The 14,157-nt window shown below is 37.0% G+C and overlaps 1 protein-coding gene across 2 annotated transcripts in view; it reads right to left on the bottom strand.

The window, feature by feature from the left end:
- Window positions 1-14,157, bottom strand: part of SLC22A15 (solute carrier family 22 member 15) — a 110,985-nt gene that overhangs the window by 955 nt on the left and 95,873 nt on the right. For both annotated transcript variants that reach the window (XR_002808124.2, XR_011438742.1), the window contains exon 13: window positions 870-915. The gene's annotated coding sequence lies outside the window, so the exon portion shown is untranslated. Of the gene's footprint in view, window positions 1-869; window positions 916-14,157 lie in introns of those variants that run through there.

A 14,157-nucleotide genomic window follows, 5' to 3' on the forward strand; every position in this document is an offset into this window, starting at 1 on the left:
ACATTCTAATAAATATAATATTTTGAGATGCATAAAATCACTTTATAAGTTATAAATTTAATTTCATACGTGCACCTGTGACGTCTTAAATTGCTATCATCTTCTAAAGAAAGGTCTGATATAAAAGAACTTAGCACAGTACCTGGCACAGGATAGGCCCTCACTAAATAATTGTCTTCATACTCTATTTTCTTCCCTGAGAAAAAAGACCCTCCTTTGAATGTATATGAGTAATTCTCCTGCTCTTATCTCATGGGTAATATCTTTCATTGGGTTGGTCTTCACAGTGCCATCAAAAAGCTGGTCTCCTTTCTTCTCCTACCAGAAATGGCAACTGAGAGTTTGAACTTAATCTGTTGTCAGGTTCAGAGGTAGAGGATCCCAAAGTCAAACGCTTACATGAGCCAGGCAGGCAATAAAATAGATCAAGATAGAGTCTACAATGGAGAGGGGTGGGGCCTGTAGTGGATTCAAGAATACATTCCCTATCTAGGCTATCCTAGGTTTTGTGTGTGTGTGTTTTAAGCAATACTGTACTATCAAGTACTGTACAATACAAAAGCCACCTCTACATCCTGTGCTCCTGTCATACTAAAAATCGTTGCAGTTCCCTTGAAAAGTCTTCTCTGGGCCCTTACACAGGCAACGTGCTCTGCTTGTACACACCCCCCCCCCCCCACCTCATACCCCCTTCATGGGCCAGCTCCTATTTGTCCTCCATGATTCATCTCAGCTGCCACCTGCTCCAGGGACCTTCTCTGATTCTCAAGGCGGAGTAGGGGACTCTATATGGTTCTCCTAGACCACTTGCTGGTTTACTCGTATCTATCACCTACTGTACTGTATGTTCCTTGAAGGCAAAGGCTTACCTTGTTGATCACAGTACTTGGCATAGAGTAAGTTTTCAATAAATATCTGTAGAATGAATGAAAGAATGCTTAAATGAATAAATGAGGGTGGCCCCTTTTCTCATTCCACAATCTAATCTCATCCTACCTATAGGCATAAGATAAAGTGAAAAAAGTACAAGGTACACAATGAGTGAATGCTCATTGGTTCACTTGGGAGCACAATTAACACAAGTAGAAAGGGAGTGAGGAAATGTCCCTTGGTAAAGCTGACTTCAGCCCAGAAAGAGCAGAACAACAGGATACGATGTGTTCATACCTGAAGGAAGCCACTATTCATAGTCTAAAACTGTCAGGACTGCTGAAAAACTGCCCAATAATTAGAAGATGCCCTGTGGATCTTGGAATCTAAACACCCATGTGTCTTTGTAAAAGTCATGGCTCCTTCTGGTCATTTCAGTAAAATGTACGTCATTTCTTAGCTGCAATTATTACCCTAATACATCCAGAAGGAGGAGTAGTCCTCCAACATCAGCCTGAAGGGAGCAAACATGTTTGCTTATTACCAATGACTCTACTACTTGTATAGCCTGTTGTCAAAAGAAACAATGAGAAATAATCAGTGCTGTCAACTCCAGCTTCCTATGCAGCAAAGAGGACCTGTTTTGGTTCCAAAATAGTTTATATTAAATGGTCCCAGTTTGGGCTGGGAGAAAGGAAAGGAGGCCATCTAGATCTGGTTCCATCTCTCTGTGTGTCCACCCATTCAGATTTCCGTGCATTGGAATGTCATTCTGGATCTTCTTCATTCTAATGGCTCATGCCGAAATGCAACCCCAAAACTTATTTTTAACAGAGATCAGTTGCCGATGTAATAAACTCCCACTATGCTTGGATAACACTTCATTTCAAATTAAATGGTAAAAGGTGTTTCCGTTTTCAAATCTCCCTAGCTGGGAAACAGAGCCGTATTTTCATCTGTAACTTTTCCTTAAGTCAGAGTGTAACTCCCTTCCCTCTGCTCTGAGTCATGTGAGTCTGGCGTATTTTTCAGTTGACACCGCCAGGAAAACAGAGAGTTACGAAAGCATTTAAGAAAGAAGTTTTTATTCATTTGTTATACCATGAAGTTAACTGGCAGCCTTACTGAGTTGTTCACCTCAGTTTCTGTGATATCTGAGTTAGGAGGTGGCAGGAAGTAGGTAATGGGAGGAAATGATTGTTGCTAGGTCTTGGTCACACCGGGGACTGCTTTTCCCCCAACTTCTACTCCTCATGACACATGACAAATTTATCTGTTTTTGTTTTTTTTTTTTAAACAGACCCCTAGAGAAGATACAGACACAGAGATCCATGGAACAAAATAGAAAGTCCAGAAATAGACTCACGCAAATACAGCCATTTGATCTTTGACAAAGTGTAAACACAGGTCAGTGGAGGAAAGATGTTTTTTCCAACTAATTGGTATTGGAACAATTGGTCATCCATAGGAAAGGAAATAAACCTCGATATGAAGCTCACACCTTATATAAAGATTAACTCAAAATGGATCATAGGTCTAAATGAGAAACAAAATTATAGAGAATTTAGAAGAAACATAGGAGGAACCCTTGTGACCTGGTGTTAGGCAAAGAGTTCTTAGAAAGGACAGCAAACGAATGATCCATAAAAGAAAAAAATTGATAAATTGAACTTCATCAAATTTAAAAACTTTTTTCTCCCAGAGATACTGCCATGATAATGAAGGCACAAGATATGGACTAGGAGAATACATTTGAAAACTACATACACAACAAAGGACTTGTATCCAGAATATATAAAGAACTCTCAAACTCAATAATAAGAAAATAAATGACACAATTAAAAAATGAGTAAGGGACTTCAACAGACACTTCACCAAATAGGACATAAGGATGACAAGCACATGAAAAGATAGTTAATATCATTAGCCATTAAGAAAATACAAATTAAAAACACAATAAGATACCACTACTTACATACTTATTTGAATGGTTAAAATAAAAAAGTACTGACAATACCAAGTGCTGACAAGTATACGGAACAGCTAGAACTCTCATATGTTTCTGACGGGAATGTAAAATGGTAAAGCCACTCTGGAAAATGGTTTGGTAATTTCTTATAAAGTTAAATATATATTTGACCCCTAGCAATCCCACTCATAGGTATATAGCCTGAAGAAATGAAAACTTGATTTACACAAAAATCTCTATGTGAATGTTCACAGCAGTTTTATTTGTGATAGTCAAAATCTGGACACCACTCCAAAGTTCTTCAACAGGTGAATGGGTAAACAAACTGTGGTACATCCATACCATAGAATACTACGCAGCGATGAAAAGGAACAAACTATTGATACACACAACTTGAATGAATCTTGAAGACATTATGCTGAGTGACAGAACCCAGCTTCAAAAGGCTACACACTATGCAGTTCCATTTATTTGGCATTCCCAAAAATGACCAAGCTATAATGGTGGAGAACAGATGAGTGGTTGCCAGGGGTTTTGAGTGAGGTGAGGGTGACTACAAAGGGATAGCATGATGTAGGTTTTTGAGATGGTGGAACTGTTCCATGTCCTGATTTTGGTGAGGTTTTCATGAATCTATATATGCATTAAATTTCATAGAACTTTTCACCAAAAGTAAAGTGTTACCATAGATAATTTTTAAAATAAAGAAACCCAAGATATTGATTATAATGAAAATATAATCAAGTTACCAGGTTTCTCAGAGATAATATATTCTGCGTTACTTTATTGGAAAATATAAGTATTATGTAATCAAATAGTGTCTTTTTTAAAAGACTTTTTAAAGAGCAGTTTAAGTTCACAGAAAAATTGAGAGGAAGGTACAAAGATTTCCCATTTACCCCCTTCCCCTACACACATAGTCTCCCCCATTATCAACATCTGCCACAAGAGTGGTGCATTTGTTGCAGTTGGTGAACCTACATTGTAACATCATTATCATCAAGTCCCTAGTTTACATTACGGCTCACTCTTGGCGTTGCATGTTCTATGAGTTTGGACAAATGTATCCATCATTATAATATCATTATATCAAACAAATTTTTTTGAGGAAGTTTAGCTCTGAGCTAACATCGGCCACCAAGCCTCTTTTTTTTTTTTTTTTTTTTTTTTGCTGAGGAAGACTGGCCCTGAACTAACATCCATGCCCATCTTCCTCTACTTTATACGTGGGACACCTGCCACAGCATGGCTTGACAAGCGGTGCATAGGTCCACACCCAGGATCTGAACTGGTGAACCCCGGGCTGCTGAAGTGGAACATACAAACTTAACTGCTGGGTCACTAGGCCAGGCCCCAAAATATTTTCACCACCCTAAAACTTCTCTGTGTTCTGGCTCTTCATCCCTCCTTCACGCCCACAATCCCACCAACCCCTGGCAACCACTGATCTTTTTTACTGTCTCCATAGTTTTGCCTTTTCAAAATGTCATATATTGGAATCATACAGTATGTAGGCTTTTCAGATTGGCTTCTTTCCCTTAGTAACATGCATTTAAGGTTCCTCCATGTCTTTTCATGGCTTGATAGCTCATTTCTTTTTAGCATTGAATAATATTCCATTGTCTGGATGTAACACAGTTTGTTTATCCATCACCTACTGAAGGACAACTTGGTTGCTTCCAAGTTTTGGCAATTATGAATAAAGCTGCTACAAACATCTGGTTACAGGTTTTTGCGTGGATATAAGGTTTACAACTCCTTTGGGTAAATACCAAGGAGGGCAATTGCTGGATCGTATGGTAAGGGTATGTTGAGTTTTATAAGAAAACACCAAACTGTCTTCCAAAGGGGCCATAGCATTTTGTATTCTCACCAGCAATGATTGAGAGTTCTTGCTGCTCCGTATCCTCTCCAGCATTTGATGTTGTCAGTGTTTTGGATTTTGGCCATTCTCATAGGTGTGTAGTGCTATCTTATTGTTGTTTTAATTTGTATTTCCCTGAGGATGTGTGAGGTACAGCATCTTCTCATATGCTTATTTGCCATCTGTACGGCAGTGGTGAGGTATCTGTTCAGGTCTTTGCCCATTTTCTAATCAGTTTTTTTGTTTTCTTATTGTTGATTTTTAGGAGTTCTTTGTATATTTTGGCTAACAGTCCTTTAGCAGATGTGTCTTTTGCAAATATTTTCTCCCAGTCTGTGGCTTGTGTTCTCATTTGCTTGACATTGTCTTTTGCAGAGCAGAAGGTTTTAGTTTTAACGAAGTCCAGTTTATCCATTAGTTCTTTCATAGATTGTGTCTTTGTTATTGTATCTAAAACGTCATCACTCTACCCAAGGTCATCCAAATTTTCTCTTATGCTATCTTCTAGGAGTTTTACAGTTTTGCACTTTATATTCAGGTCTGTGATCCATTTTGAGTTAGTTTTTGCGAAGAACATAAGAACTATGTCTGATTCATCTTTTTGCATGTGGATGTCCAGTTGTTCCAGCACCATTTGTTGAAGATACTATCTTTATTCCATTGTATTGCCTTTACTCTTTTGTCAAAGATCAATTAAATGTACTTACGGGGGTCTATTTCTGAGCTCTCCATTCTGTTCCATTGGTCTATTTATGTATTCTTTTGTCAATAGCACACTATCTTGATTACTGTAGCTCTATAGTAAGTCTTGAAATCAGGTAGTGTCAGTCTTTCAACTTTGTTCTTCTCCTTCAATATTGTCTTAGCTATTCTAGGAACTTTAGAATCAGTTTTTCAAAATCCACAAATGACTTGCTGGGATTTTGATGGGTTTGTATTTAATCAAGTCGGGAAGAACTGACATCCTGACAATATTGAGTCTTCCTATCCATGAACATAGAATATCTCTCCATTTATTTAGTTCTTTGGTTTTGTTCACCAGGATTTTGTAGTTTTCCTCATATAGATCTTGTACCTAAGTATTTCATTTTTAGGGGTGCTAATGTAAATGGCATTGTGTTTTTAATTTCAAATTCCACTTGCTCATTGCTGATATATAGGAAAATCATTGGCTTTTATATATTAACTTTTTATCCTGCAAACTTGCTATAATTGCTTATTAGATGCAGGAGGTTTTTTGTTGATTCTTTCAGATTTTTTACATAGAGGATCATGTCATCTGAGAACAAAGAGTTTTATTTTTCCTTCCCAATCTGTATATATTTTATTTCTTTTTCTTGCCTTATTGCATTAGCAAGAACTTCCAGTATAATGTTGAAAAGGAGGGGTGGAAGTGGTGACTGGAGACATCCTTGCCTTTCCCTGATCTTAGTGGGAAAGCTTCAAGTTTCTCACCATTAAAGATAACATTAGCTGTAGGTTTTTTGTAGATATTCTTTATCAAGTTGAGGAAGATCCCCTCTATTCCTAGTTTACTGAGAGTTTTTATCATGAATGGGTGTTGAATTTTGTCAAATGCTTTTTCTGCTTCTATTGATATAATTACGTGGTTGTTCTTTTTTAGCATCTTGATGTGATAAATTACAGTAACTGTGTTTTGAATGTTGAATCAGCCTCGCATTCCTAGGATACTTGGTCTTGGTGTATAATTCTTTCTAAGCATTGTGAGATTTGATTCGCTAATATTTTGTTGAGGGTTTTTGCATCTATATTCATAAGAGATATTGCCCTTTAGTTTTCTTTTCTTGTAATGTCTTTGTCTGGTTTGGGTATTTGGGTAGTGCTGGCCTCATAGAATGAGTTAGGAAGTATTCCCCCTGCTTCTATTCTCTGAAAGAGATTGTAGAGTTGGTACAACTTCTTCCTTAAATGTTCAATTGAAAATTTACCACTGAGGGGCCAGCCTGATGGCACAGCAGTTAAGTTCACACATTCTGCTTCGGTGGCCCTGGGTTCATCAGTTTGGATCCTGGGTGCGGACATGGCACCAGTTGGCAAGCCATGCTGTAGCAGACGTCTCACATATAAAGTAGAGGAAGATAGGCACGGATGTTAGCTCAGGGCCAGTCTTCCTCAGCAAAAAGAAGAGGATTGGCAGCAGATGTTAGCTCAGGGCTAATCTTCCTCAAAAAAAAAAAAGAAAAGAAAAGAAAAGTTCCCAGTGAACCCATCTGGGCCTAGTGCTTTCTGTTTTGGAAGGTTATTAATTATTGATTCAACTTTTTAAATAGATATAGTCCTATTCAGATTGTCTATTTCTTCTTGTGTGAGTTTTGGCAAATTGTGTCTTTTAAGAATGTGTCCATTTCATCTAGGTGATCAAATTTGTGGGCATAGATTGTTCACAGTGTTCCTTTATTATTATTTTAATATCCATAGGACCTGTAGCAATATCCTGTCTTTCATTTCCGATACTAGTAATTTGTGTCCTCTCTCTTTTTTTTTAGTTAGCTTGGCTGGAGGCTTATCAATTTTATTGATCTTTTCAAAGAACCAGTTTTGGTTTTGTTAATTTTCTCTGTTGATTCCCTGTCTTCAATTTCATTGATTTCTGCTCTAATTCTTATTATTTCTTTTCTTCTGCTTACTTTGGATTTAATTTGATCTTCTTTTCTTGTTTCTTAAGGTGGAAACTTAGATGATGGATTTTAGATCTTTTTTCTTTTCTAATGTATGCATTCAATGCTATAAATTTCCTTCTAAACACTGCTTTCACAAATTTCATGAATTTTGATGTTTTGTTTTACTTTTCATTTAGTTCAAAATATTTTTAAATTTCTCTTGAGATTTCTTCTTTGACCCATGTATTATTTAGAAGTGTGTTGTTTAATCTCTATGTAGTTTGGGATTTTTCCAGTTATCTTTCTGTTACTAATTTTGAGTTTAATTCCACTGTGGTCTGACAGCAGATATTATATGATTTATATTATTTTAAATTTGTTAAAGTGTGTTTTATGGCCCAGAATGTGGTCTATCTTGGTGAATGTTCTGTGTGAGCTTAAGAAGAATGTGTATTCTACTGTTTTTGGATGAAGTAATCTATAGATATCAATTATATACAGTATTGATGGTGTTGTTGAGTTCAACTATGGTCCTTACTGATTTTCTGCTCACTGGATCTGTCCATTTCTGATAGAGAGGAATTGATGTTTACAGCTATGATAGTGGATTCATCTATTTCTCCTTGCAATTCTATTAGTTTTTGCCTCACATAGTTTGACTCTCTGTTGTTAGGTACATACATGTTAAGGATTGTTATGTCTTCTTGAAGAATCGATTCCTTTATCCTTATGTTATATCCTTCTTCATCCCTGATAACTTTCCTTGCTTTGAAGTCTGCTCTGTCTGAAATGAATATAGTTACTCCTGTTTTCTTTTGATTGGTGTTGGCATGGTATATTTTTCTCCATCCATTTACTTTTGTGTGTGTGTGTGTGTGTGTGTGAGGAAGATTTGCCCTGAGCTAACATCTGTTGCCAATCTTCCTCTTTTTGCTTGAGGAAGATTGTCGCTGAGCTAACATCTTTTGCCAGTCTTCCTCTATTTTACGTGGGATGCTGCCACAGCGTGGCTTGACAAGCGGTGCTAGGTCTATGCCTGGGATCTGAACCTGCAAACCCCGGGCCGCCGATGCAGAGAAGATGAACTTAACCACTATGCCACAGGGCTGGCCCCTCTGTCCATTTACTTTCAATCTTTATATTTAAAGTATGTTTCTTAGAGACAATATATAGTTGGGTCTTGTTTCTTGATCCACTCTGACAATCTCTGTCTTTTAATTGGTGAATTTAGACCATTGACATTCAAAGTGATTATTGATATAGTTGGATTCATATCTACCATATTTGTTATGGTTTTCTCTTTGTTGCCATTGCTCTTTGTTTTTATTTTTATCTTCTATTCTTTTTCTGCCTTTTGTGGTTTTAATTGAGTATTTTCACATGATTCCATTTTCCCTCCTTTCTTAGCATATCAGTTAAACTTATTTTTAAATTTTTTTAGTGGTTGCCCTAGTGTTTGTAATGTACATTTACAACTAATCCAAGTCTACTTTCAAATAGAGTGATACCACTTCACGGGGGGTGTGAGTCCCTTATAATAACAAAATAAGCTTAATTCCTTCCTCCTCTCCCCTCCCACCACTTGTATCATGCTATCATTCATTTCACATATATATAAGCATACATAAGTATATATGTCTAATACACATTAGCATACATAGTTGAATACATTATTGCTATTATTATTCTGAACAAACTTTTCTGTCAGATGAATTAAGAATAAGAAAAAGAAAAGTTTTTATTTTATCTTCACTATTTCTTCTTCAATGCTCTTGTTTCCTTTATGTAGATCTGAGTTTCTAACCCACATTATTTTCCTCTCTAAAGCACTTATTTTAACATTTCTTGCAAGGCAAACCTACTGGCAACGTATTCTCTCAATTTTTGTTTGTCTGAGATAGTCTTTCTTTCTCCTTCACTTTTGAAGGATAATTTCACAGGGTACAGAATACTATGTTGGTAGTTTTTATTCTCTCAACACTTTAAATATTTCACTCCACCCTTTTCTTGCTTGCATCATTTCTGAGAAGCTGGATATAATTCTTATCTTTGTTCCTCTACAGGTAGGTGTGTTTTTCCTTCTTTCAGGATTTTTTAAATCTTTGATAGTCTGTAATTTGAATATGATATGCCTAGGTTTAGTTTTTTTGGCATTTATTCTGGTTGGTGTTCTCTGAGCTTCCTGGATCTACGGTGTGGTACTACAATTTATTTGGGAAAATTCTGTGATTATTGTTTCAAATATTTCTTTTGTTTCTTTCTCTGTTTCTTCTCCTTCTGGTATGCTCATTACATATATGTTACACCTTTTGTAGTTGTCCCACAGTCCTTAGATATTTTGTTCTGTTTCTTACAATTTTGTTCTCTTTGCTTCTCAGTTTGGAAGGTTTCTGGTGAGATAGCCTCTAGCTCAGAGATTCTTTCCTCGGCCGTGTCCAGTCTGCTAATAAGCCCATCAAAGGCATTCTTCATTTATCTTCCAGTGGTTTTTATTTCTACTATTTCTTTTTGGTTCTTAGGATTTCCATCTCTCTGCTTACATTGCCCATCTGTTCTTGTATGCTGCTACTTTACCCACGAGAGCCCTTAGCATGTTAATCGTAGTTGTTTTAAAATACATAGCTGATAATTCCAACATGACTGCCATGTCTAATTCAAATTGTGTTTTTTGCCTTTTCACATGCCTTGCAATTTTTTCTTGATAGTCAGACATAATGTGCTGGGTAAAAGGAACTGCTGTGAATAAACCTTTAGTAATGTGGTCATGAGGCATGGGGGAAGGGAAACATCCTATAGTCCTATGACTAGGGTTCAGTCTTGAGTGAGCCTATGCCTCTGGACTGTGAACTTCACTATGGTTTCTCTGGTTTTTCCTCCCACCTGAGGTGGGAAAGGTTGGCTAGAGTGAGCTGGCAATGGCTATTCTCCTTCTCCTCCAGGGAAGACTAGAGCTGGCTGGAGTTGGACATTTCCCTTCTCCCAGATTAGTTAGGCTCTGGCAATACCCCAGCAGGTTAGGTTTTGGTTAACAAGTTTCTGCTGAGGACAGGCCTTGTTAAAAAGAACAGATTGCTCTGGTGTATTTAAAAATGGTTCCTTTCCCCGCCTCTGCAGGAAGCACAAGGACTTTGTTTTTTTTTCCTGATATTTACCGTGAGGATCTGGTAGAGAACCTGGAGGTAAATCTCACAAAAGTGTAGAGGACCCCTGTGACTGGGTCCCTGGAGTTTTTAACTCTTCAGAGTTGTCTGCACCGAGCCTCCAGCAATTCATCCATTATAGTTCTGGTTTTCCTACCCTGGTGCTGGTTCCCATGATGGGTCTATTTCCACTTCTCTGCTCTGGTGGGTTGTGACTTCCTGTATTCGCCTGTCTGTATCTTCAATCTGTGGGGTAGTGGTCTGCCCTGTGTCATCTCCTCTCTTATGAATCTAATGAGAGTTGTTGATTTTCCAGTTTGTTCAGCGTTTTACTTGTTGTTCAGATGGAGTGGCAACTTCCAAGCTCCTTACACGTGCAACTAGAGACCAGAAAACCAATAGGGTCTGTTTTGAATTCTCATTGTTAGATCTCAAATATTGCTAATTATTAAAATGCTAATAATAATTTTAAACTTTAAAATCAAACAGCTAACAAGTCAGATTTAAATAATTAAATATAAGTGAAAGATCAAGAGGGTCATTCTAGATATGCAAATGTTCCACTAAAGCCTTGGAGAATAGCCTTCATGAATGATACATTTTAATAAACAGATATCCTGGAAATTTTTAAGAGTATGCAGCAGAAAGGAGGAGGGGGGAGAAAAAAACTACACCATGAAGCTAACAGTTGTTATTTTTGGATGGTGGAATGATTGTGGGGTTATGTTCTTTTTGTGAATTTGTTTTTATACATTTTCTACAATAAGTATATGCTATTTTTAACCAGAAAAAGGTGTAAAGGCTACAAATGCTATCTAAAATAAAATAAAATGAACTCATTTCTTGATGCTTCTTTTGTATTTGCTTTCCAGTTTTGCCAACATTATTCTGCCTAATTAGAAACAGATCCAATCTTACAACACAAATGTTCGAAAGCAGGAAAATATTATTAGCACAACTGTAAAGTATGTTTCTGTGTTGGGTTTCTTTGTTAAGATGTATCATGCTGAGGCAGGAAATATATAAACAGAAAAAGAAACAAAAATATATGTAGGTCAGAGGCAGTCAGAGAACATTCATAAATCATTTCATGGTACACGTCTATCTTTTCAAGGTAGCTACACAATTTCAAGGGCAAATGTTTAACAGAAATATTTGAAACTACATTGGGAAATTTTAAAAGAATCTTCAGACTATACAACCAAACTCATTGCCCTCCTGCATGGTACAAGTCCTGTGCTGGATCAAAAATGAAAAGATCTATTGATTCCATATTCCTCCCTTAGATAAAGTTAGAGAGTCAAGGCCAAGGTATAAATAGGGGTCTCGTCAGCCCTGCACTGACCCCGCTGGGCCGGCCCAGAGAGGCATTGATGCCAGGAAGCCTGGGAGGGAAGGCTGAGGGCACACCCAGGAGGTGAGTGCTGAGAGAGCGAGCAGGGAGGGGCGTCCTACGGGCTGGGCACAGGCCCGGAGACACAGCCAGAGCCTGTGGTCAGAGCAGTCCACCTGAAGGACACCAGACTAGTTTGGAGAGGTTACACGAGGTGTTGAATTCAAGGCTAAGGTATTTTTATTTTTCCTTGTAGGCTCCTGGGGTGAGTGATCTTAAAATGACCATTGGATCATGTCACTCTCCTGCTTAAAACTCTTAAACGGAATTGTGTTGTTAGGATAAGTTCCAAAGTCTTTTCCTGTGCCTCCATGACCTGTGTGACCTGATTCCTGCTTACTTTTCAACTCTCATCTCCCACTACTCTTCTCCCCCATTCCTATCAAGTTTTAGCCCCAATAACCTTTTTTTAAAAAAATTTTTCTAAAAGCACCAAGCTAGAAAGGATGGTTTATTTGATAACTGTTACTCTAAAAACTGGCTCTTCATCCTGACAAAAATTAAGCTTTCTTCACCATATCTCACACCATATTTTTAATGTAAAATAAATTCAATTTTTTAAATCTTGAAGTAAATCGTAAGAGAATATATGTATACTCTAGGGATTGGGAAGAAATTTTCAATCAATAAAACCAGAAGCTAAATAAGAAAAGATAGATATATTTGACAACACAAACATTAAAACTGATTATGTGAATAAAAGACACCATAAAAAACTGAAAAGTAAACAATGGTTTGTGATAAAATATTTACCAGGTAAATGAAGAGAAAAGGTCACTATACGTGTCAATAAAGCGCTCTGACAAATAACAAGAAAAAGACAAATATCCCAATTGAAAATATAGGCAAAGGAACCTCTCTCTGTCTCTCTCTTTCTGTCTCTCTGACACACACACCCCAGATCAAAATGACCAATAATACAGGAAAGATGCCAGTTCACCTTCCCTTGTGGCACAGGAAAGACAAACTAAAGTCACAGAGAAGTAACATCACTTGTCACCTATCTGACTGGAAAATGTTAAAAAGAGTAGGAAATTCTGTTGCTGGCAAGGGTTTGGGGGAAATGGTACTTCTGAAACATTGCCAGGGGAAGTGTGAATCATTATTAGCCTTTTGGAAAGTAATCTGGCAACATCTATCAAAATTTTAAAAATATATCCCAGTAATCCCACCCTTGGGTACCAACCCAAAGAAATAAATAATCATATATAAGGATATCAGATACAAGCAATAGTGATGACACCATCAATAATAATAGCTAACATATATTAAACATATTTTATATGTCACATACTGTTCTAAATAGTTTACAAATATTAAGCCACTTTATGTATGTGACAACCCAATGAGATAAGTACTATTATTATTTTCATTTTTACAAATGAGCTAGAAAATATATGTACAAGGATGTTTCTGACAGCATTATTTATAATGGAGACAAAGGGACTGCCTATCAGTGGTGGAAGGGTTGAATAAAATGTGGTCATCCACATCCTACAACAGTGTACAATTGCTTAAAAGAATGATTTGGATTAGTGATTCTCAATCCTGATGACACATAGAATTACCTGGGGAGGTTCTGTAAAACCCAGATGGGTGGGCCCCACCCAAAACCAATTAAAAATGAGGGGTGTGTTAGGGTGCGAGATATTGAGTTAGATATTTGGCAGTTAACCTGGAGGGATGACCACAGCAAATTGTTAAAGATGCCAAGAAGGGTACATACTATAATGCCATTTTTTAAAACAATGATGTACTAAACCTCAATATGTGAGTGTGTATATGTACTATTCATATACTAGATAGTAAATAGTATATAGAGATAGATACACTACTATATATATATACAATATATAACATATATACTATATATTTTTACATATAATAACATGGAGAAAGCACGGAAAAATACACACACATGGTTGTTATTAGCTAAGAAATGGTGTACAAATGGCTCAGAAGTGGAGGACAAAGAAAGAGGAGACAGAGAGAGGATGGGAAGAAACTAAAAGAAAAAAAAGAGGCTTAAAGTTGTATATAATCTCGTGATAGTTATTGCAAGGAAGTGAGATTTCAGATAATTTTGCTATACTTTCCTGTGAAAAAAGCATTTTCTATAAACATGCATCATTTATAAAATCAGAAAAAACTTTCACATTATCTTTTTTTTTAAAGCCACGTTTTGCTTATGGCTTTAGCACGCACCATGGCCTTTGCGGAAACAACATTCCTCTGATTCTTTGCCTGAGTAATCCTTCCTTATCCTTGAGGCTCAGCTTACTTGTCAGTTCCTCAGAGTT

Source organism: Equus caballus, chromosome 5 (assembly GCF_041296265.1).
Source record: "Equus caballus isolate H_3958 breed thoroughbred chromosome 5, TB-T2T, whole genome shotgun sequence".
Taxonomy (NCBI): domain Eukaryota; kingdom Metazoa; phylum Chordata; class Mammalia; order Perissodactyla; family Equidae; genus Equus; species Equus caballus.